Source organism: Elephas maximus, chromosome 17, assembly GCF_024166365.1.
Source record: "Elephas maximus indicus isolate mEleMax1 chromosome 17, mEleMax1 primary haplotype, whole genome shotgun sequence".
NCBI classification, from domain to species: Eukaryota; Metazoa; Chordata; class Mammalia; order Proboscidea; family Elephantidae; genus Elephas; species Elephas maximus.
In genome coordinates this window covers 22,033,271-22,055,001 of record NC_064835.1, presented here as the reverse complement: position 1 = coordinate 22,055,001, position 21,731 = coordinate 22,033,271, and the positions used below count along the sequence as shown (strand labels likewise).

General features: G+C 38.5%; 1 pseudogene; it reads left to right on the top strand.

The window, feature by feature from the left end:
- The first annotated feature begins 20,582 nt into the window (after positions 1–20,582).
- Positions 20,583–21,518, top strand: LOC126061081 (putative olfactory receptor 8G3; annotated as a pseudogene).
- The last annotated feature ends 213 nt before the right edge of the window (positions 21,519–21,731 follow it).

Here is a 21,731-nt window from a genome sequence, read left to right as displayed (position 1 = left end):
GAGAATCTAGGGATAAACAAAAAGTCACATATAAAGGAGAGTCAATAAAAACAAGCCCAGACTACACGGCAGAATCTATGCAGGCAAGAAGGCAATGGGATGACTTATATAAAGGATTGAAGGAAAAAAAAAAAAACTGCCAACCAAGAATCATATATGCAGCAAAACTGTCCCTCAAATATGAAGGTGAAATTAGGGCATTTCCAGATAAACAGAACTTTAGGGAATTCATAAAAACCAAACCAAAACTACAAGAAATATTAAAGGGAGTTCTCCAGTTAGAAAATCAATAATATCAGATATCAACCTAAGACTGGAATACTGGACAGAGCAATCAGATGTCAACCCATACAGGGAAATCACAAAAATAAATCAATATTAAAAAATGCTCAAAACAGGGAAACAGCAGTGCCATTATGTAAAAGAAGAGCATTAAAACAATAAAAAGGGACTAAGAAATATAGCCATAGATCTTTCACATGGAGAGGAAGACAAGGTGATATAAAGAAATAAATGTTAGGTTTAGGCATAGGAAAACAGGGGTAAATACTAAGGTAACCACAAAGGAGACTAACAATCCTGCTCATCAAAATAAAAGGCAAGAAAAAAATAGAGACTCAGCAGAAACAAAATCAACAACGAATATGAGGAAAACACAATATATAAACTACTAAGCACAAAAAACTAAATGGGAAAAAGAAACTGTCAACAACACACACAAAAAAGACATCAAAATGACAGTACTAAACGCATACCTATCCACAATTATGGTGAACGTAAATGGACTAAATGCACCAATAAAGAGGCAAAGAATGGCAGAATGGATCAAAAGCATGATCCATTTATACGCTGCCTACAAGAGACACACCTTAGACTTACAGACACAAACAAACTAAAACTCAAAGGATGGAAAAAATATATCAAGCAAACAACAACCAAAAAAAAAAAAAAAGGAGGAGTGGCAATATTAATTTCTGACAAAATAGACTTTAAAGTTATATCAACCACAAAGGATAAGAAAGGACACTATATAATGATTTAAGGGAAAGTATATCAGAAGGATATAACCCTATTAAATATTTATGCACCCAACAACAGGGCTACAAGATACATAAAACAAACTCTAATAGCACTGAAAAGTGAGAGCTCCACAATTATATCAGGAGACTTCAGCACACCACTCTTGGTGAAGGACAGAACACCTAGAAAGGAGCTCAATAAAAACATGGAAGAGCTAAATGCCACAATCAAACAAATTGACATCATAGACTTATACAGAACACTCCAACCAACAGCAGCCAGGTATATTTTCTTTTCCAATGCACATGGAACATTCTCTAGAATAAACCTCTTATTAGGTCATAAAGCAAGCCTTAGCAGAATCCAAAACATCGAAATATTACAAAGCATCTCCTCTGACCATAAGGACTTAAAGTAGAAATCAGTAAAAGAAAAAGCAGGGAGAAGAAATCAAACACTTGGAAACTAAACAACGCCCTACTCAGAAACAACTGGTTTATAGAAGACATTAAGGATGGAATAAAGAAATTCATAGAATCCAATGAGAACGAAAACACTTCCTATCAATACCTTTGGAACACAGTGAAAGCAATGTTCAGAGGTCAATTTATATCACTAAATGTACCCATACAAAAAAAAGAAAGGGTCAAAATCAAAGAATTATCCCTACAACTAGAATAAACAGAAAGAGAGCAACAAAAGAAATCCTCAGGCACCAGAAGAACTATATCCCTCACGAAATTAGATGCAAAAATCCTCAACAAAATTCTAGCAAATAGAATTCAACTAAAAAAAAAATTAAAAAAAAAGAATTCCCCACGAACAACTATGTGGGATTCATACCAGATATACAGGGATCGTTCAACATTAGAAAAACAATTAATGTAATCCATCATATAAATAAGACAAAAGACAAGAATCACATGATCTTATCCATGGATGCAGAAAAGGTATTTGACAAAGTTCAACACTCATTCATGATAAAAACTCTCAGCAAAATAGGAATAGAAGGAAAATTCCACAACACCATAAAGGGCATTTATACAAAGCCAACAGCCCACATCACCCCAAATGGAGAGAGCCTGAAAGCATTCCCCCTTGAGATCGGGAACCAGACAAGGATGCCCTTTATCGCCGCTCTTATTCAACATTGTGCTGGAGGTCCTAGACAGAGCAATTAGGCTAGATAAAGAAATAAAGGGCATCCAGACTGGTAAGGAAGAAGTAAAAGTATCTCTATTTGCAGATGACACCTATGCTCATCCAAAGACTTCACCAAAAGAGTAAAAAGATTACCTACAGACTGGGAAAAAGTTTTTAGCTATCACATTTCCGATGAGGGTCTGACCTCTAAAATCTACATGATACTGCAAAAACTCAACTACAAAAAGTCAAACCAATTAAAAAATGGGCAAAGGGTATGAACAGGCGCTTCTCTAAAGACATTCAGGCAGTTAGCAGATACATGAGGAAATGCTCGAGATCATTAGCCATTGTTATTGTTGTTAGGTCCGGTCGAGTCAGTTCCGACTCATAGCGATCCTATGCACAGCAGAATGAAACACTGCCCAGTCCTGAGCCATCCCTACAATCATTGTTATGCTTGAGCTCATTGTTGCAGCCACTGTGTCAATCCACCTCATTGAGGGTCTTCCTCTTTTCCACTGACTCTGTACTCTGCCAAGCATGATGTCCTTCTCCAGGGACTGATCCCTCCTGCCAACATGTCCAAAGTATGTAAGACACAATTTCGCCATCCTTGCTTCTAAGGAGCATCCTGGTTGTACTTCTTCTAAGATAGATTTGTTCATTCTTTTGGCAGTCCATGGTATATTCAGTATTCTTCACCAACACCACAATTCAAAGGTGTCAACTCTTCTTTGGTCTTCTTTATTCATTGTCCAGCTTTCACATGCATATGATGCGATTGAAAATACCATGTCTTAGGTCAGGCACACCTTAGTCTTCAGGGTGACATCTTTGCTCTTCAACACTTTGAAGAGGTCCTTTGCAGCAGATTTACCCAATACAATGCGTCTTTTGATTTCTTGACTGCTGCTTCCATGGATATTGATTGTGGACCCAAGTAAAATGAAATCCTTGACAACTTCAATCTTTTCTCCGTTTATCATGAAGTTGCTCATTGGTCCAGTTGTGAGGATTTTTGTTTTCTTTATGCTGAGGTGCAATCCACACTGAAGGCTGTTGTGGTCTCTGATCTTCATTAGTAAGTGCTTCAAGTCCTCTTCACTTTCAGCAAGCAAGGTTGTGTCATCTGCATAATGCAGGTTGTTAATGAGTGAGTCTTTCTCCAATCCTTATGCCCCGTTCTTCTTCATATAGTCCAGCTTCTCGGATTATTTGCTCAGCATACAGATTGAATAGGTAAGGTGAAAGATTACAACCCTGACACACACCTTTCCTGACCTTAAACCAATCAGAATCCCCTTGTTCTGCCCTAACAACTGCATCTTGATCTCTGTAAAGGTTCCTCATGAGCACAATTCTTTTGGAACTCCCACTCATCGCAATATTGTCCATAATTTGTTATGATACACACAGTTGAATGCCTTTGCATAGTCAATAAAACACAGGTAAACATCCTTCTGGTATTCTCTGCTTTCAGCCAGGATCCATCTGACATCAGCAGTGATATCCCTGGTTGCACGTCCTCTTCTGAAACCACCCTGAATTTCTGGCAGTTCCCTGTCAATATGCTGCTATAGCCATTTTTGAATGATCTTCAGCAAAATTTTGCTTGCCTGTGATATTAATGATATTGTTCTATAATTTCCACATTCAGTTGGATCACCTTTCTTGGGAATAGGCATAAATATGGATTTCTTCCAGCCAGTTGGACAGGAAGCTGTCTTCCTTATTGCTTGGCATAGACAAGTGAGCACCTCCAGCGCTGCATCTGTTTGTTGAACATGTCAATATTCCATCAATTCCTGGAGCCTTACTTTTCGCCAATGCTTTGAGAGCAGCTTGGACTTCTTCCTTCAGTGCCATTGGTTCCTGACCATATGCCACCTCTTGAAAGGGCTAAACATTAACTAATTCTTTTTGGTATAATGACTCTCTGTATTCCTTCCATCTTCTTTTGATGCTTCCTGTGTTGTTTAATATTTTCCCCATGGAATCCTTCATTATTGCTACTTGAGGCTTGAATTTTTTCTTCAGTTCTTTCAGCTTGAGAAACGCCAAGCATGTTCTTCCTTTTTGGTTTTCCATCTCCAGCTCTTTGCACATGTCATTATAATACTTTACTTTGTCTTCTCGAGATGCCCTTTGAAATCTCCTGTTCAGGGCTTTTACTTCACCAATTCTTTCTTTTGCTTTAGCTAATTGAAGTTCAAGAGCAAGTTTCAGAGTCTCCTGTGATATCCATCTTGGTCTTTTCTTTCTTTCCTGTCTTTTCAATGACCTCTTGCTTTCTTCATGTATGATATCCTTGATGTCATTCCACAACTCGCCTGGTCTGTGATCATTGGTGTTCAATGCATCAAATCTATTCTTCAGATTATCTCTAAATTCAGGTGGGATATACTCAAGGTCATATTTTGGCTCTCTTGGACTTGCTCTAATTTTCTTCAGTTTCAGCTTGAACTTGCATATGAGCAATTGATGGTCTGTTCCACAGCAGACATCTTGCCTTGTTCTGAATGATGATATTGAGCTTTTCCATTGTCTCTTTCCACAGATTTAGTCAATTTGATTTCTGTGTGTTCCATCTGGTGAGGTCCATGTGTATAGCCGTCGTTTATGTTGGTGAAAGAAGGTATTTGAATGAAGAAGTCGTTGGTCTTGCAGAACTCTATCATTCAACCTCCGGGATTGTTTCTATCACCAAGGACGTATTTTCCAACTACTGATCCTTCTTCTTCGTTTCCAACTTTCACATTGCAATTGCCAGTAATTATCAATACATCTTGATTGCATGTTCAATCAATTTCAGACTGCAGCAGCTGATAAAAATCTTCTATTTCTTCATCTTTGGCCCAGTGGTTGGTGCATAAATTTGAATAATAGTATTAACTGGTCTTTCTTGTAGGCGTATGGATATTATCCTATCAGTGACAGTGTTGTACTTCAGGACAGATCTTGAAACTTTCTTTGTGACGATGAGTGCAACACCATTCCTCTTCAAGCTGCCATTCCCAGCATAGTAGACTATATGATTGTCTGATTCAAAATGGCCAATACCAGTCCATTTCAGCTCACTAATGCCTAGGATATCGATGTTTATGTGTTCCATTTCATTTTTGATGATTTCCAATTTTCCTAGATTCATACTTCATACATTCCAGGTTCCAATTATTAATGAATGTTTGCTGCTGTTTCTTTCATTTTGAGTCATGCCACATCTGTGAATGAAGGTCCCAATAGCTTTACTCCATCCACATCATTAGAGTCGACTCTACTTGGAGGAGGCAGCTCTTCCCCAGTCATCTTTTGAGTGCCTTCCAACCTGGGGGGCTTATCTTCCTGCACTATATCAGACAATGTTCCACTGCTATTCATAAGGTTTTCCCTGGCTAATGCTTTTCAAAAGCAGACTGCCGGATCCTTCTTCCTAGTGTCTTAGTCTGGAAGCTCAGCTGAAACCTGTCCTCCATGGGTGACTCTGCTGGTATCTGAATACCAGTGGCATAGCTTCCAGCATCACAGCAACGAGCAAACCCCCACAGTACAGCAAACTGACAGACATGTGACAGCCATTAGGGAAACGCAAATCAAAACTACAATGAGATTCCATCTCACTCCAAGGCTGGCATTAATCCAAAAAACACAAAATATTATATTTTGGAGAGGTTGTGGAGAGAATGGAACATTTATACACTGCTAGTGGGAATGTAAAATGGTGCAACCACTTTGGAAATCAATTTGATGCTTCCTTAAAATCTAGAAATAGAACTACCATGGGATCCAACAATCCCACTCCTTGGAATATAGCCTAGAGAAGTTAGAGCCTTTACATGAAAAGATATGTGCACACCCATGTTCATTGCAGTTTTTGTTTACAATAAGAAAAAGATGGGAGCAACCAATGTGCTCATGGATAAACAAAATGTGGTATATTCACACAATGGAATATGCGTCAATGAAGAACAGTGATAAATTTGTGAACATTTCATAACATGGAGGAATCTGGAAGGCATTATGCTGAGTGATGTTAGTCAGTTGCAGAAGGACAAATATTGTATAAGACCACTATTATAAAACCAAACCAAACCCAGTGCCGTCAAGTCGATTCCGACTCAAGACCACTATTATAAGAACTCAAAAAACAGTTTAAACAGAGAAGAAAATATTCTTTGATGTTTATGAGAGTGGGGAGGAAGAGAAGGAACGTGGTGTTCACTAGACAGTAGATAAGAACTATTTTAGGTGAAGGGAAAGACAACACACAATACAGGAGAGGTCAGCACAACTGGACTAAACCAAAAGCAAACAAGTTTCCTGAATAAACTGAATGCTTTGAAGGCCAAAGTAGCAGGGGCATGGGTTTGGGGACCATGGTTTCAGGGGACATCTAAGGCAATTGGCATAATAAAACCTATTAAGAAAACATTCTGCATCCCATTTTAGACAGTGGCTTCTGGGACCTTAAAGGCTAGCAAGTGGCCATCTAAGATGCATCCATTGTTCTCAACCCACCTGGAGCAAAGGAGGATGAAGAAGACCAAAGATACAGGGTAAGTATGAGCCCAAGAGACAGAAAGGGCCACATAAACCAGAGACTGCATCATCCTGAGACCAGAAGAAGTAGATGATGCCTGGCTACAGCCAATGGCTGCCCTAACAGGGCACACAACAGAGAACCTCTGAGGGAGCAGAGCAGGGGGATGCAGACCTCAAATTCTCATAAAAAGAGCAGGCTTAAGGATCTGATCGAGACTAGAAGGACCTGGGAGATCATGGTCCCCAGACCTTCTGTTAGCTGAAGACAGGAACGATTCCCAAAGCCAACTTTTCAGACAGGGATTGGACTGGACTATGGGATAGCAAATGATACTGGTGAAGAGTGAGCTTCTTGGATCACTAGACACATGAGACTATGTGGGCAGCTCCTGTCTAGAGAGGAGATGAGAGGGCAGAGGGGGCCAGAAGCTGGCCGAATGGACATGAAAATAGAGAGTATGCTGCCTCATTAGAGGGAGTGCAACTAGGAATACATAACAAGGTGTTTATAAGTTCTTGATTGAGAGGGAGACTGACTTGGTTTGTAAACTTTCACTTAAAGCACAATAAAAATAAAAAAATAAACTGAACTAGCTTAACATGAAGCCCACTGGAGCTCTAACAATATGTCACACCTTTGAAACCCATAATGAAATGAGCAATAAATTACACGTAGGTGAGAATATTCAATACTTGAGAGACAAAGGGGAAAAGGGGAAATTCTAATTGTTTCTTTTCCCAAGAGTGGATACCTGTGAGATGTGAATCTAGTGAGAGGTCATTATGATTGTTTGTTTCTAATCAGACCCTTAGCATCTATACCCAGAGAATAAATTCTTTCTGTCACATCAACCAACCAATGCAAAGGGCCTGATGGCCTTTGGCATCAGTGTCTTAAGAGAACAAGACCAGTGACTCATAACAATTGCCAAAGGAGACTTTGAGGTTATGCCTCACTCATCATCAAAGAATACTGCAAGGTTAGTATTCAGAAGTATCCACCGGGTTCATCAGAATCATTTTCCCCTTCAGAACAATGGAAGAAAAAAATGTACACTTCTGAACTCCTTAGGGAGAAGGAAGTTTATGTCTGAATCTCATCTTGAATTCTTAGTATCTTAGTGTCCTCTATTCTAGCCTCCCTACCAATGTACTAATGATGAACATAACCAATTACATATCTCTACTTGTCCTCTGTCGTAGTTACCTAGTGCTGCTATAACAAAAATACCACAAGAGGATGGCTTTAACAAACAAATTTATTTTCTCACAGTTTGTTGTTGTTCTTGTTAGGTACAATTGAGTCAGTTCTGACTTATAGCAACCCTATGTACAACCGAGTGGAAAACTGCCCAGTTCTGCATCATCCTCACATCCTTGCTATGCTTGAGCCCATTGTTACAGCCATTGTGCCAATCCATCTTCCTGAGGGTCTTCCTCTTTTTCACTGACCCTCTCACTTTACCAAGAATGATGTCCTCCTCCAGGGACTGATCCCTCCTGATAACATGTCCAAAGTATATGAGGCGTAGTCTCACCATCCTTGCTTCTAAGGAGCATTCAGTTTTTACTTCATCGAAGACAGATTTGTTTGTTCTTTTGGCAGTCCATGGTATATTCAATATTCTTGGCCAACACCACAGTTCAAAGGCGTCAATTCTTCTTCAGTCTTCCTTGTTCATCTTCCAGCTTTCAAGTGCATATGAGGCGATTGAAAACACTATTGCTTGAGTCAGGAGGACCTTAGCCCAGGTGACATCCTGGCTTTTTAATACTTTTAAGAAGTCTTTTGCAGCAACTTTGCCAAATGCAATGTGTCTTTTGATTTCTTGACTGCTGTTTTCATGGGTGTTGATTGTGAATCCAAGTAAAATGAAAGCCTTGACAATTACAGTTTTTACTTTCTTTATCATGATGTTACTTATTGGTCCAGTTATGATGATTTTTTTTTTTTTATGTTGGGGCGTATTCCATACCGATGCCTGTGGTCTTTGATCTTCATCAGTAAGTGCTTTAAGTCCTCTTCACTTTCAGCAAACAATATTGTGTCATCTGCATAACGCAGGTTGTTAATGAGTCTTCCTCCAATCCTGATGCCCCTTCCTTCTTCATACAGTCCAGCTTCTCAGATTATTTGCTCAGTATACAGATTAAGTAAGTATGGTGAAAGGATACAACCCCGATGCACACCTTTCCTGACTTTAAACCACTAAGTATAACCTTGTTCTGTTCGAAGGACTGCCTCTTGATCTATGTTCAGGTTCCTTGTGAGCACAATTAAATGTTCTGGAATTCCCTTTTTTCAAAATATTATCCATAATTTGTTACTATCCACACAGTGGAATGCCTTTGCATAGTCAATAAAACACAGGTAAACATCCTTCTGGTATTCTCTGCTTTCAGCCAGGATCCATCTGACATCAGCAATGATATCCCTGGTTCCACGTCCTCTTCTGAAACTACTTGAATTTCTGATCATTCTCTGTGGTACTGCTGTAGCCATTTCTGAATGATCTTCAGCAAAATTTTACCTGTGTGTGAAATTAATAATATCCTTCCATAATTTCCACATTCTGTTGGATGACCTTTTTTTAGAATAGGCACAAATATACATCTCTTCCAGTTGGTAGTTCAGGTAGCTGTCTCCCAGTTTTCTTGGCAGAGATGAGTGTGCACTTCCAGTAGCTAGGAGTCCAAATTCAGGGTGCCAGCTCTTGCAGAAGGCTTTCTCTCTTCGTTGACTCTGGAGGAAGTTCTTTGTATTTTCTGAGCTTCTGCTCCTGAGCAGTCTTCATGTGAGTTAGTATCTCTCTTCCCCCATCTTTGCTCCTCTTCTTGTTTGATCTTTTATATTTCAGAAGAGATCAGCTCAACATACACCCTACACTAATCCTGCCTCATTAACATAACAAAGACAACCCATTCCCAGGTAGGAGTATAACCACAGGCTTAGGGTTTAGGAGTTATGACACATATTTTGGAGGACAATATTCTATCCATAACAACCTCACTCTAATATTCACACACACAGGTTTTCTTATCATCTCCCTGTCCACTATATTATTAAATTATGGCAAACACTTCTTTGTTTACTTGTTTCAATTCAGGCATAGAAATCTCTTTGTTCAATAATATTTTGTCTATGTTAAATTATCTCTAACATTTCAACAATTTCATTTAGCACATTTTTATTGAGACTAGCTATACGTGAAGCAAGGTACCAGGCACTTTTTTGAGTTTATGGTCTAGGGATGAATAAAAAGTAGTAAGTAAATCATGATAAGTAATACAGAATTAAATGATTAAGTGCTAAATGTAAACATAAACAAATTCATGAATGTATGGAAAGCGGTTTTATTAACTTGAGTTTTCGGCTATGCCTTAAACATTATATTAGATTTCATAGGGAGAGGAGTTGGAAGATGAAGAAAGTTGGGGAATTATGTTTAATCAAAACCCAAACCCTACCAGATGTCCTTTTCTGGAATAGCCAAAGTATGCGATACTTGATAAGAAATAAAAAAAAGAAATTATAATAAAATGAATTTGTTGTTAGATGATACAAACCTTTAAGTGGCATGAAAATTGGTCTGAATTTAATTTATAGACTATGGAGAATATTGATGACTTTTAAGAGTTTAATATTCAGTAAAATAATTGTGAAAATCTGCATTTTTATGTCTTTTAATATATAAAGAAAGCCCCGTAGCCTAGTGGTTAAGAGCTATGGATGCTAACCAAAAAGTCAGTAGGTCAAATCCTGGCACTATTTTCTTGGTGGTATATAAGGTCTTCCATGTCTCTCTGCTCCATTCCCTCTTTTATATCTTGAAAGAGATTGGTTTAAGACACGACCTAATCTTACAGATTGAGTCCTGTCTCATTTTTTTTAATCCTCATTAGCATCATAGAGGTAGGATTTACAACACATAGGAAAATTACATCAGATGACAAAGTGGTAGACAATCACACAATACTAGGAATCATGGCCTGGACAAGTTGACTTTTGGGGGACATATTTCAATCCATGACAAACACTAACATTTATGAAATTCTTGCCAACAGCCAATAACTGTACTAAGCACCTTCCACGTGTCCTTTTACTTAGTTTTCACACAACCACCAAGAGAGAGTTATTAGCATTTTCATTCCCATAATGATGGCCATCACACATTTTCTTAGCATATCTTTCCTGTTGGTCCTTTTTACGGTAACAAAAAAGCCCCAGCTGCCTTCTAGTCAATTCCAACTCATAACGACCCTATAATAGAGTAGAACTGCCCCATAGGGTTTCCAAGAAGCACCAGGTGGATTTGAACTCCTGACATTTTGGTTAGCAGCTGAGCTTTTAACCACTGTGTATCTAACAATAGTCCAATTAAATTTATAAAATCATGAATTGGTGGGATTCAAAGAGGTATTGAACATGATATATGCAATGTTCCATCCAGTGCTTTTGTCCTTGAACAATATAAATGCTAAGTGATCATTCAGGCTATGCTTGAACAGTTCTAACTGTGAATACTTGGCTGCATACTAAGGTAGCTGATTTCATTTCTGGATTTGTCTGACTGACAGAATATTCTTCTTTTTATATGTATATAATTTTTACTGTGCTTTTAGTGAAAGTTTACAAATCAAGTCAGTCTCTCATACAAAAAACTTATATATGCCTTGCTAAAAAAGTAAAAACTTTTTTACATACTCCCAATTACTCTCCCCATAATGAGACAGCCCGCTCCCTCCCTCCACTCTCTCTTTTCCTGTCCATTTCACCAGCTTCTAACTGCTTCTACCTTCTCATCTCCCCTCCAGGCAGGAGATGCCAACATAGTCTCAAGTGTCCACCTGATCCAAGAAGCTCACTCCTCACCAGCATCCCTCTCCAACCAATTGTTCAGTCCAATCCCTGTCTGAAGAGTTGGCTTTGGGAATGGTTCCTGTCCTGGGCCAACAGAAGGTCTGGGAGCCATGACCACCAGGGTCCCTCTAGTCTCAGTCAGACCATTAAGACTGGTCTTCTTATGAGAATTTGAAGTCTGCATCCCACTGCTCTCCTTCTCCCTCAGGGGTTCTCTGTTGTGTTCCTTGTCAGGGCAGTCATCGGTTATAGCCGGGCACCATCTAGTTCTTCTGGTCTCAGGATGATGTAGTCTCTGGTTCATGTGGCCCTTTCTGTCACTTGGGCTCGTAATTACCTTGTGTCCTTGGTGTTCTTCATTTTCCTTTGATCTGGGTGGGTTGAGACTCATTGATGAATCATAGATGGCCACTTGTTAGCATTTAAGACCCCAGACCCCACTCTTCGAAGTGGGATGTAGAATGTTTTCTTAATGGATTTTATTATGCCAATTGACTTCGATGTCCCCTGAAACTATGGTCCCCAAACCACTGCCCCTGCTACGCTGGCCTTGGAAGCATTCAGTTTATTCAGGAAACTTCTTTGCTTTTGGTTTAGTTCAGTTGTGCTGACCTCCACTGTATTGTGTGTTGTCCTTCCCTTCACCTAAAGTTGTTCTTATCTACTATCTAATTAGTGAATACCCCTCTTCCACTCTTCCTCTCTCCCCCTTCTCATAACCACAAAAGAATGTTTTCTTCTCAGTTTGAACTATTTCTCAAGTTCTTATAATAGTGATCTTATACAATATTTGTCCTTTTGCAACTAATTTCACTCAGCATAATGCCTTCCAGGTTCCTCCATGTTATGAAATGTTTCACAGATTCCTCATTGTTCTTTATTGATGCGGAGTATTCCATTGTGTGAATATACCATAATTTATCCATTCATCCATTGACGGGCACCTTGGTTGCTTCCATCTTTTTGCTATTGTAAACAGTGCTGCAATAAACATGTGTGTGGATATATCTGTTCGTGTAAAGGCTCTTATTTCTCTAGGATATATTCCGAGGAGTGGGATTGCTGGATCATATGGTAATTCTACTTCTAGCTTTTTAAGGAAGTGCCAAATTGATTTCCAAAGTGGTTGTACCATTTGACATTCCCACCAGCAGTGTATAAGTGTTCCAGTCTCTCCACAGCCTCTCCAACATTCACTATTTTGTGTTTTTTGGATTAATGCCAGCCTTGTTGGAGTGAGATAAAATCTCATTCTAGTTTTGAATGGCTAATGATCATAAGCATTTCCTCATGTATCTGTTGGCTACCTGCATGTCTTCTTTAGTGAAGTGTCTGTTCATGTCTTTTGCCCAATTTTTAATTGGGTTATTTGTCCTTTTGTAGTTGAGTTTTTGCAGTATCATATAGATTCAAGAGATCAGGTGCTGATTGGTAATGTCATAGCTAAAAACTTTTTCCCAGTCTGTAGGTACTCTTTTTATTCTTTTGGTGAAGTCTTTTGATGAACATAAGAGTTTGATTTTTAGGAGCTCCCAGTTATCTAGTTTCTCTTCTGCACTGTTAGTAATGTTTTGTATACATTTTATGCCATGTATTAGGGATCTTAACATTGTCCCTATTTTTTCTTCCATGATCTTTATTATTTTAGATTTAATATTTAGGTCTTTGATCCATTTTGAGCTCATTTTTGTGTATGGTGTGAGGTATGGGTATTGTGTTTTTTTATTTGCAGATGGATATCCAGTTCTGCCAGCACCATTTGTTAAAAAGACTGTACTTTCCCCATTTAACTGTCTTGGGTCCTTTGTCAAATATCAACTGCTCATACATGAATGGATTTATGTCTGGATTCTCAATTCTGATCCATTGGTGCATGTATCTGTTGTTGTACCAGCACCAGGCTGTTTTAACTACTGTGGTGGTATAATAGGTTCTAAAATCAGGTAAAGTAAGGCCTCCCACTTTGTTCTTCTTTTTCAGTAACTAGGGCCTCTTTCCCTTTCCTATGAAGTTGGTGATTTGTTTCTCCATCTTGTTAAAGAATGTCATAGGAATTTGAATTGGAATTGTGTTAAATGTTTAGATCCCTTTTGGTAGAGTAGACATTTTTATAATGTTAAGTCTTCCTATCAATGAGCAAGGTATATTTTTCCATTTATGTAGGTCTCTTTTGGTTTCTTGCAGAAGTGTATTGTAGCTTTCTTTGTGTAAGTCTTTTACCTCTCTGGTAAGATTTATTTCTAAGTATTTTATCTTCTCGGGGGCTACTGTAAATGGTATTGATTTGGTGATTTCCTCTTCGATTTTTTTTTTTTTTTGGTGTAGAGGAATCCAACTTATTTTTGTAAGTTTATCTTGTATCCCGATACTCTGCTGAACTCTTCTATTAGTTTCAGTAGTTTTCTGGAGTATTCCATATGGCTTTCTGTGTATAAGATCATGTTGTCTGCAAATAGAGATAATTTTACTTCTTCCTTGCCAATCTGGAAGCCCTTTATTTCTTTATCTAGCCTAATTGCTCTGGCAAAGACCTCCAGCACAATGTTGAATAAGAGCGGTGATAAAGGGCATCCTTATCTGGCTCCCGTTCTCGAGGGAAATGGTTTCAGGCTCTCTCCATTTAGGATGATGTTGGCTGTTGGCTTCGTGTAAATGCCCTTTATTATGTTGAGGAATTTTCCTTCTATTCCTATTTTGCTGAGAGTTTTTTATCATGAATGTGTGTTGAACTTTTTCAAATGGCTTTTCTGCATCAATTGAAAAAATCATGTGATTCTTGTCTTTTGTTTTATTTATGTGATGAATTTCATTAATTGTTTTTCTAACGTTGAACCATACCTGCATACCTGGTATGAATCCCACTTGGTCATAGTGAATTATTTGTTTGATATGTTGTTGAATTCTTTGGCTAGAATTTCGTTGAGGACTTGTGCATCTGTGTTCACGAAGGATATAGGTCTGTAATTTTCTTTTTTTGTGGTGTCTTTACCTGGTTTTAGTGTCAGGGATATGCTGGCTTCATAGAATGAGTTGGGGAGTATTCTGTCCTTTGTTATGCTTTGAAATACCTTTGGTAGTAGTGGTGTTAACTCTTCTCTGAATGTTTGGTAGAACTCCGCAGCGAAGCTGTCTGGGCCAGTGCTTTTACTTGTTGGGAGTTTTTTAATTACCTTTTCAATCTCTTCTTTTGTTATGGGTCTATTTAGTTGTTCTAACTCTGTGTTAGTTTAGGTAGAAAGTGTGTTTCTAGGAATTCATTTCTTCTAGGTTTTCAAATTTGTTAGAGTGCAATTTTTCATAGTAATCTGATATGATTCTTTTAATTTCAGTTGGGTCTGTTGTAATATCAACCACCTCATTTCTCATTCGGATTATTTGGTTCCTCTCCTGTTTTTCTTTTGTCAATTTGTCCAATGGCTTATCAATTTTGTTGATTTTTTCAAAGAACCAGCTTTTGGTTTTGTTAATTCTTTCAATTGTTTTTCTGTTTTTTATTTCACTTGTTCTGCTCTAATTTTTATTATTTGTGCCTGAGAATTCCCTTTGTTTCTCTCTTTCTATTTGTTCAAGTTGTAGGGATAATTTCTTGATTGTGGCCCTTTCTTCTGTTTGTATGTGTACGTTTATTCGCATAAATTGACCTCTGAGCACTGCTTTCACTGAGTCCCAAAGGTTCTGATAGGAAGTGTTTTCCTTCTCATTAGATTCTATGAACTCCTTTATTCCATTCTTAATGTCTTCTATAATCCAGTCTTTTTTGAGCAGGGCATTGTTCAGTTTCCAAGTTTTTGATTTCTTTTCCCTGCTTATTCAGTTATTGATTTCCACTTTTATGGCCTTATGGTCAGAAGATGCTTTGTAAGATTTCAATGTTTTGGATTCTGCTAAGGCTTGCTTTATGACTTAATATGTGGTCTATTCTAGAGAATGTTCCATGTGTGCTAGAAAAGAAAGTATGCTTGGCTGCCGTTGGGTGGAGTGTTCTGTATATGTCTATGAGGTCAAGTTGGTTGACTGTGGCATTTAGATCTTCCATGTCTTTATTGAACTTCTTTCTGGATGTCCTGTCCTTCACCGAAAGTGGTGTGTTGAAGTCTCCTACTATTATTATGGAGCTGTCTATCTCACTTTTCAATGCTGACGAGTTTGTTTTATGTATCTTGCAGCCCTGTCATTGGGAGCATAAGTATTTAATATGGTTGTATCTTCTTGGTATATTGTCCCTTTAATCATTATAGGAAACCCTGGTGGCATAGCGGTGAAGTGCTATGGCTGCTAACCAAAGGGTCTGCGGTTCGAATTTGCCAGGCTTTCCTTGGAAACTATATGGGGGAGTTCTACTCCGTCCTATGAGTAGAGTCAAATCCTTTTTTGTCAGAAATTAATATTGCTACTCCTGCTGCTTTTGGATTTTTGTTTGCTTAATATATTTTTTTTTCCATCCTTTGAGTTTTAGTTTGTTTGTGTCTCTAAGTCTAAGGAATGTCTCTTGTAGACAGCATATAGATGGATCATGTTTTTTAATCCATTCTGTCCCTCTCTGTCTCTTTATTGGTGCATTTAGTCCATTTACATTCAGAGTAATTATGGATAGGTATGAATTTTTTTTTATGAATTTAGTGCTATCATTTTGATGTCTTTTTTTTGTGTAGACAGTTTCTTTTTCCCACTTAATTTTATGTGCTGAGTAGATTATCTTTATATATTGTCCTTTCCTCATATTCGTTGTTGATTTTCTTTCTGCTGAGTCTCTATTGTTTTCTTGTATTTTATTTTGTTGAGTAGGATAGTTTGTCTCCTTTGTGGTTACTGTATTATTTACCTCTATTTTTCTAAATTCAAACTTAGCTGTTATTTCTTTGTATCGCCGTGTCTTCCTCTCCATATGGAATATCTTTGATTACATTTCTCCATCCCTCTTTATTGTGTTAATGTGGTCTTCTTTTATATAATAACATCACTGTTACCCTGTTTTGAGCTTTTTTTCATAATTTTGCTTTGTTTTTTGATTTCCCTGTCTGGGTGAACTTCTGATTACTTTCCCCAGTGTTCTAGCCTTGGGTGATACCTGATATTATTGGTTTTCTAACCAAAGAATGCCCTTTAGTAGTTCTTGTAGTTTTGGTTTGGTTTTTAAGAATTCCCTAAACTTCTGTTTATCTGGAAATGTCCTAATTTCACCTTCATATTTAGAGACAGTTTTGCTGGGCATATCATACTTGGCTGGCAAATTTTTCCTTCAAGTTTTTAAAATATGTCATCCCATTGCCTTCTTGTCTGCATGGTTTTCTGCAAAGTAATCTGAGCTCATGCTTCTTGGCTCTACTTTATAGGTGACTTTTCATTTATCCCTAGCTGCTCTTAAAATTCTGTCTTTATCTTTGGTTTTGGTGATTTTGATTATGTCTTGGTGTCTTTCTTTTAACATCTACTTTATGTGGAGTTTGATGAGCATATTGGATAGATATCATCTTATCTTTCACGACATCAGGGGAGTTTTCTGCCAACAAATCTTCAACAATTCTCTCTGTATTTTCTGTTATCCCTCCCTATTCTGGTACTCCAATCACTCGTAGGTTATTTCTCTTGCTACAGTCCCACAAGATTCTTAAGGTTTCTTCATTTTTTTAAATCCTTTTATCGGATTTTTCTTCAAATATATTAGTGCCAAGTGATTTATCTTTGAGTTCAGAAATTCTGGCTTGTGCTTGCTCATTTCTACTCCTCTAACTTTCTATCGAGTTGTCTACTTCTGTAATTTTACTGTTAATCTTGTGAACTTCTGATTGCTGTCTATGGATTTTTCCAGCTTATTATTTTTTCATTATGTTCCTGAATAATCTTTCTAATTTCTGCAGTTGCCTTAGCTGTGTGCTCCTTTTCTTGTTCTACATATTGCCTCATTTTCTTCTTGATGTCTTGAAGTGTTCTGTATATCAATCTTTTGTATTCTGCCTCTGGTAATTCCAGGAATGCACTTTCATCTAGAAGATCCCTGGATTGTTTGTTTTGAGAGCTTGTTGAGGCGATCATGGTCTGTTTCTTTATGTGACTTGATATTGACTGTTGTCTTCAAGCCATCTGTTAGTTATTGTATTAGCTTATGCTTGTTTACTGTATCTAGCTTCTTGCTTTGTTTTGTTTTAGTATACCCGTATGGGTTGCTCAAGTGAGCTAGTTTGATTATTTTCGCCTTTGGGGCTCTGACGTTCTATCCCCAGATGGCTAGAGCTGTTATCGGGTATATCAGTCTAGGAGTCCACTCACTTTTCTTGTATGAATTCAACTCAGGTGTCCAGGTAGCTGATCATCAAGTGTGTGTTACAGGCTCTGTCCTACAGCCTTTCAAGGGCAGGGGTGATTGGTGTAGGTACTGGTATCTGATTACAGCAGGGAGTCATGCTCCGAACAAGGTAGGGGGCTGAGAATTGACACCTGCATGTCTCTGAGGAAAGTGTGTCCCTGTTCCCTAAAGCATGCAGGTGATGGGTTCTGCAGACAGACCATGGACACCCAAAATTTTTGGTTGTAAGGACTGAGAGGTATCAGCTATCCTTGGACCCCTGTCATGGGTGACTGGGTGACCTGAGTGGAGCTACCAGTCCTTAGGTCCCTGATGTGGGTAGGTGAGGACCTTGTTTAATAGGCAAAACAATGTCAAACATCCAACACCCACCTCTCCATCACATAGCTGAAATGGTTAGAGTTTGCCAACAAGGGCCTATTCTCCTGAAATAGGCCCACACAGGTCCATGCAGAAGGGGAAGGTACTCAAAGTCCACAGACTGTTTATGCCTGGACTGGGGCTGCTTCTGTCCTGAGCTGCCCTGGTTAGTGGATCTGGAAAATTATATTTTCCCCCACTTGCAAATTTTTTCTTTCTCTAAGGCCAGGAGGATGGCTCTAGGTGCTCAACAGGGCCTATCTCAAGCCCAGCGAATTCAGTCACTGAAGGCAGATTGGGCGTGGGGTGGCGCAGTAAAATATACGTAAGTAGTTAGCTTTTGCCAAGAGCACTGTTCTTCTCGGGTTCTGGAGGTGTGAGTAGTCTGTGTGGCTGGCTGCTTCTCCCTGAGGAAACTGTGGCTGAACGCTAGTACCAGCCCACCACCGCTGCCACTCCAGGAATGGTGCCTAAGGGCTCCCCACAATTCAGGTCCAGTAACTCCTCTCCGCTTCTGAATGGTCTCTTCCTCCCCCGCCCCTCAGTTCATTTTCTAAGCTTGCCTTTGAATCTCAGGGCTCTCCCAGCTTGTCACAAATATCCTTGTTTCACTTGATTTTTTGGGTCTTTGTTGTAAAGAGTTCTCACCAGAAGCTTCTATTTCACCATCTTGGCTCTGCCTCTTAGAATATTCTTAGTTGTTGTGAAACAAAATATATCTCTTCATGGTTTCTATAGTTAGTTTTACTTTAATCTCTTGAAGATAGATAAATGTAGTCAAGAAAACCAAAAATCCCGTTGTTGTCTAGTGGATTCCAACTCCTAGCTATCCTACAGACACAGTAGGACTGCCCCATGGGGTTTCCAAGGCTGTAATGTATACTGAGCTGACAGCCATATCTTTCTCCTGTGGAGCAGCTGGTGGGTTCAAACCACCAACCTTTCAATTAGTAGCTGAGCTCTTAACCACTGTGCCACCCGTGCTTCTTTAAAAATATTCTAATACCTCTTAAGCACAGCAACATTTTAAACATCTGATGATAGCTATCACATGCTATATGTGCTTTTTTTTTAAAATTTTTTGCTAGTTATGTATTCCCTGTTCTTTTAGCTATTCTTCAAAATACAAGATTTCTATATATCTTGTATATATAGAAATTGTCCAGTTTACATTCCACTTATTGTATCCCAGGTAGAACACATTAATCCAGCTTTTTCTCGAGCGTTAAATAGGACTATGAATTTCTGTTTTGTAGAATCTGTTTGTTTTCTTTGCAAATGTAGGCTAAAGATACATGTCTTTGGAAAATTCTGTATCACGCTGGTGACCAGCATTGTACTTAGACTAAAATCCGTAATCGTATGTTGCATGTCCTCTACTAATCCACATCTCCACAATCCTTAATTTCTGTAGTAAACACCAGTAATATATGATTATAAAATCCAACCAGCACAGAGGACATGTTATATTTGTCTTCCAAAACCCTTCATATGTTTTAGTAATATGCATAGTCTTCTGACCACTATCACTTCAGGCATAAAGTGAAATTAAACTGTTCCCAGGCCACAGGGATGGAACACGTGACCTAAATTTAGGTCATTATATTACTACCCAGGGATTGTTCAATTAAAAACAGTTGAAGAAAATCCCTCATTCCTGGTGAAGTTGATGAGATACAAGTGTGGGATCAGCCTGGCAGCTAAGTCCCTGACTTATAGTTTGTGTGACGGAAGCTGAGACAAATAACCACAAAGTCTCAAGTTGAAAGATCTTGGTAGCTATCCATTCCTTTAACTATTGTTACTTAGGGTTCAAGAAAGAAAAACAACTTAGACTCATATAAGTAGTTTTCATAGATTCATGTACCCTATGTTTACTAACTATAAAAAGCATTCGTTACATTTCCTTATTCAGAGTCAAATGAAAATGTAATTATTATGCCTTTTAATACGTATGACATTAATGTATACATATTGAATATGAGACTAAAAGAAAAAAAGTCTTTAGAAAAAACTACTGGTAACATTTCATCTGGCTGACCCAAAAAACTCCAAGAATTGGTGTTTTCTTTAAAAATTTATAAAATATCTTAATTATAAGATCCTTGAAGTCGATAATTCTTCTTGTGTTCAACCATCACAAAATCACTGGGTTTTTCAGAGCCACAGGAGAGGCTCAAGAGATCTCTGGAATATTAATTTCTTCTGATGAGGGAGAAAATAAGGACCGCCACAGAATCACTTTCTCCTCTCCACACACATACATACACATATGCATACACTCATACACACACACACACACACTCAAACAGTAAACTTATTTTCTCTGTTTCAAAAACTTCTGAGAGTATGATGGACCATAGAAATCATTCCTCAGTAACTGAGTTCACCCTCTCTCGGCTAACAGAACATCCTGAACTCCAGCTGCATCTCTTCCTCCTCTCCCTAAGAGTCTATGTGGTCACAGTAGTGGGAAACCTGGGCATGATCATGCTGATTGGGCTCGGTGTTCACCTGCACCCCCCTCCAGGTACTATTTCCTCAGCACTTTATCCTGCATTGATCTCTGCCATTCCACTGTCATTACCTCCAAAATGCTGGCGAACTTGTGACAGAAAAGAACACCATTTCCTATCCTGAATGCATGACTCAGCTCTACTTCTTTCTTGTTTTTGCTATTGCAGAATGTCATATGCTGGCTGCAGTGGCACATGACCATGATGTTGCCTTCTGTAATCCCTTGATTTATAATGTTATCATATCCTATCACATCTGGCTCACAGCAGGATTTTATATTTTGGGCATCATTAGGTCCACAATTCATACAAGCTTTATGTTGAAACATCTTCTGCAAGGCCAATGTAATTAACCATTATTTCTGTGATCTCTTTCCACTCCTGGAGTTATCCTGCTCCTACATCTATATCAATGAATTATTGATTCTGGATTTGAGTGCATTTAGGTATTGACTCCTGCCTTAACCATCCTTGCCTCCTACATCTTCGTTATTAGCAGCATTTTCCACATTTGCTCCATTGAGGGCAGGTCCAAAGCTTTTAGCACTTCAGCTTCCACATCTTGGCTGTTAGTATCTTTCACTGTTCTGCAGAATTCGTGTTCTTGCAGCCATCAAATGTCAGCACCATGGACCAAGGCAAAGCGCCCTCTGTGTTTTATACTATTGTTGTGCCCATGCTGAACCCCATGATCTACAGTCTGAGGAATAAAGATGTCAAATTTGCCCTGAAGGAAATTCTAGAAAGCACGGCATACTCAAGAATAGAATAAATGCTATAATGTCCTAACAGAAACAGCTCTGTGGTTTGCCGATATATGTAATTCTTTCAGCTAACCCTTGAAATTTGTGGATTCATTGACCCCTCTTCTCCTTATATAATACATGTCCAAAATTCCCCTTCAGGCCACCTATTCCTTCAAGCCTACAGTATATTGACTATATATAGAGAAATACAGAGAATAACATCAAAGTCTGTTCAGAAT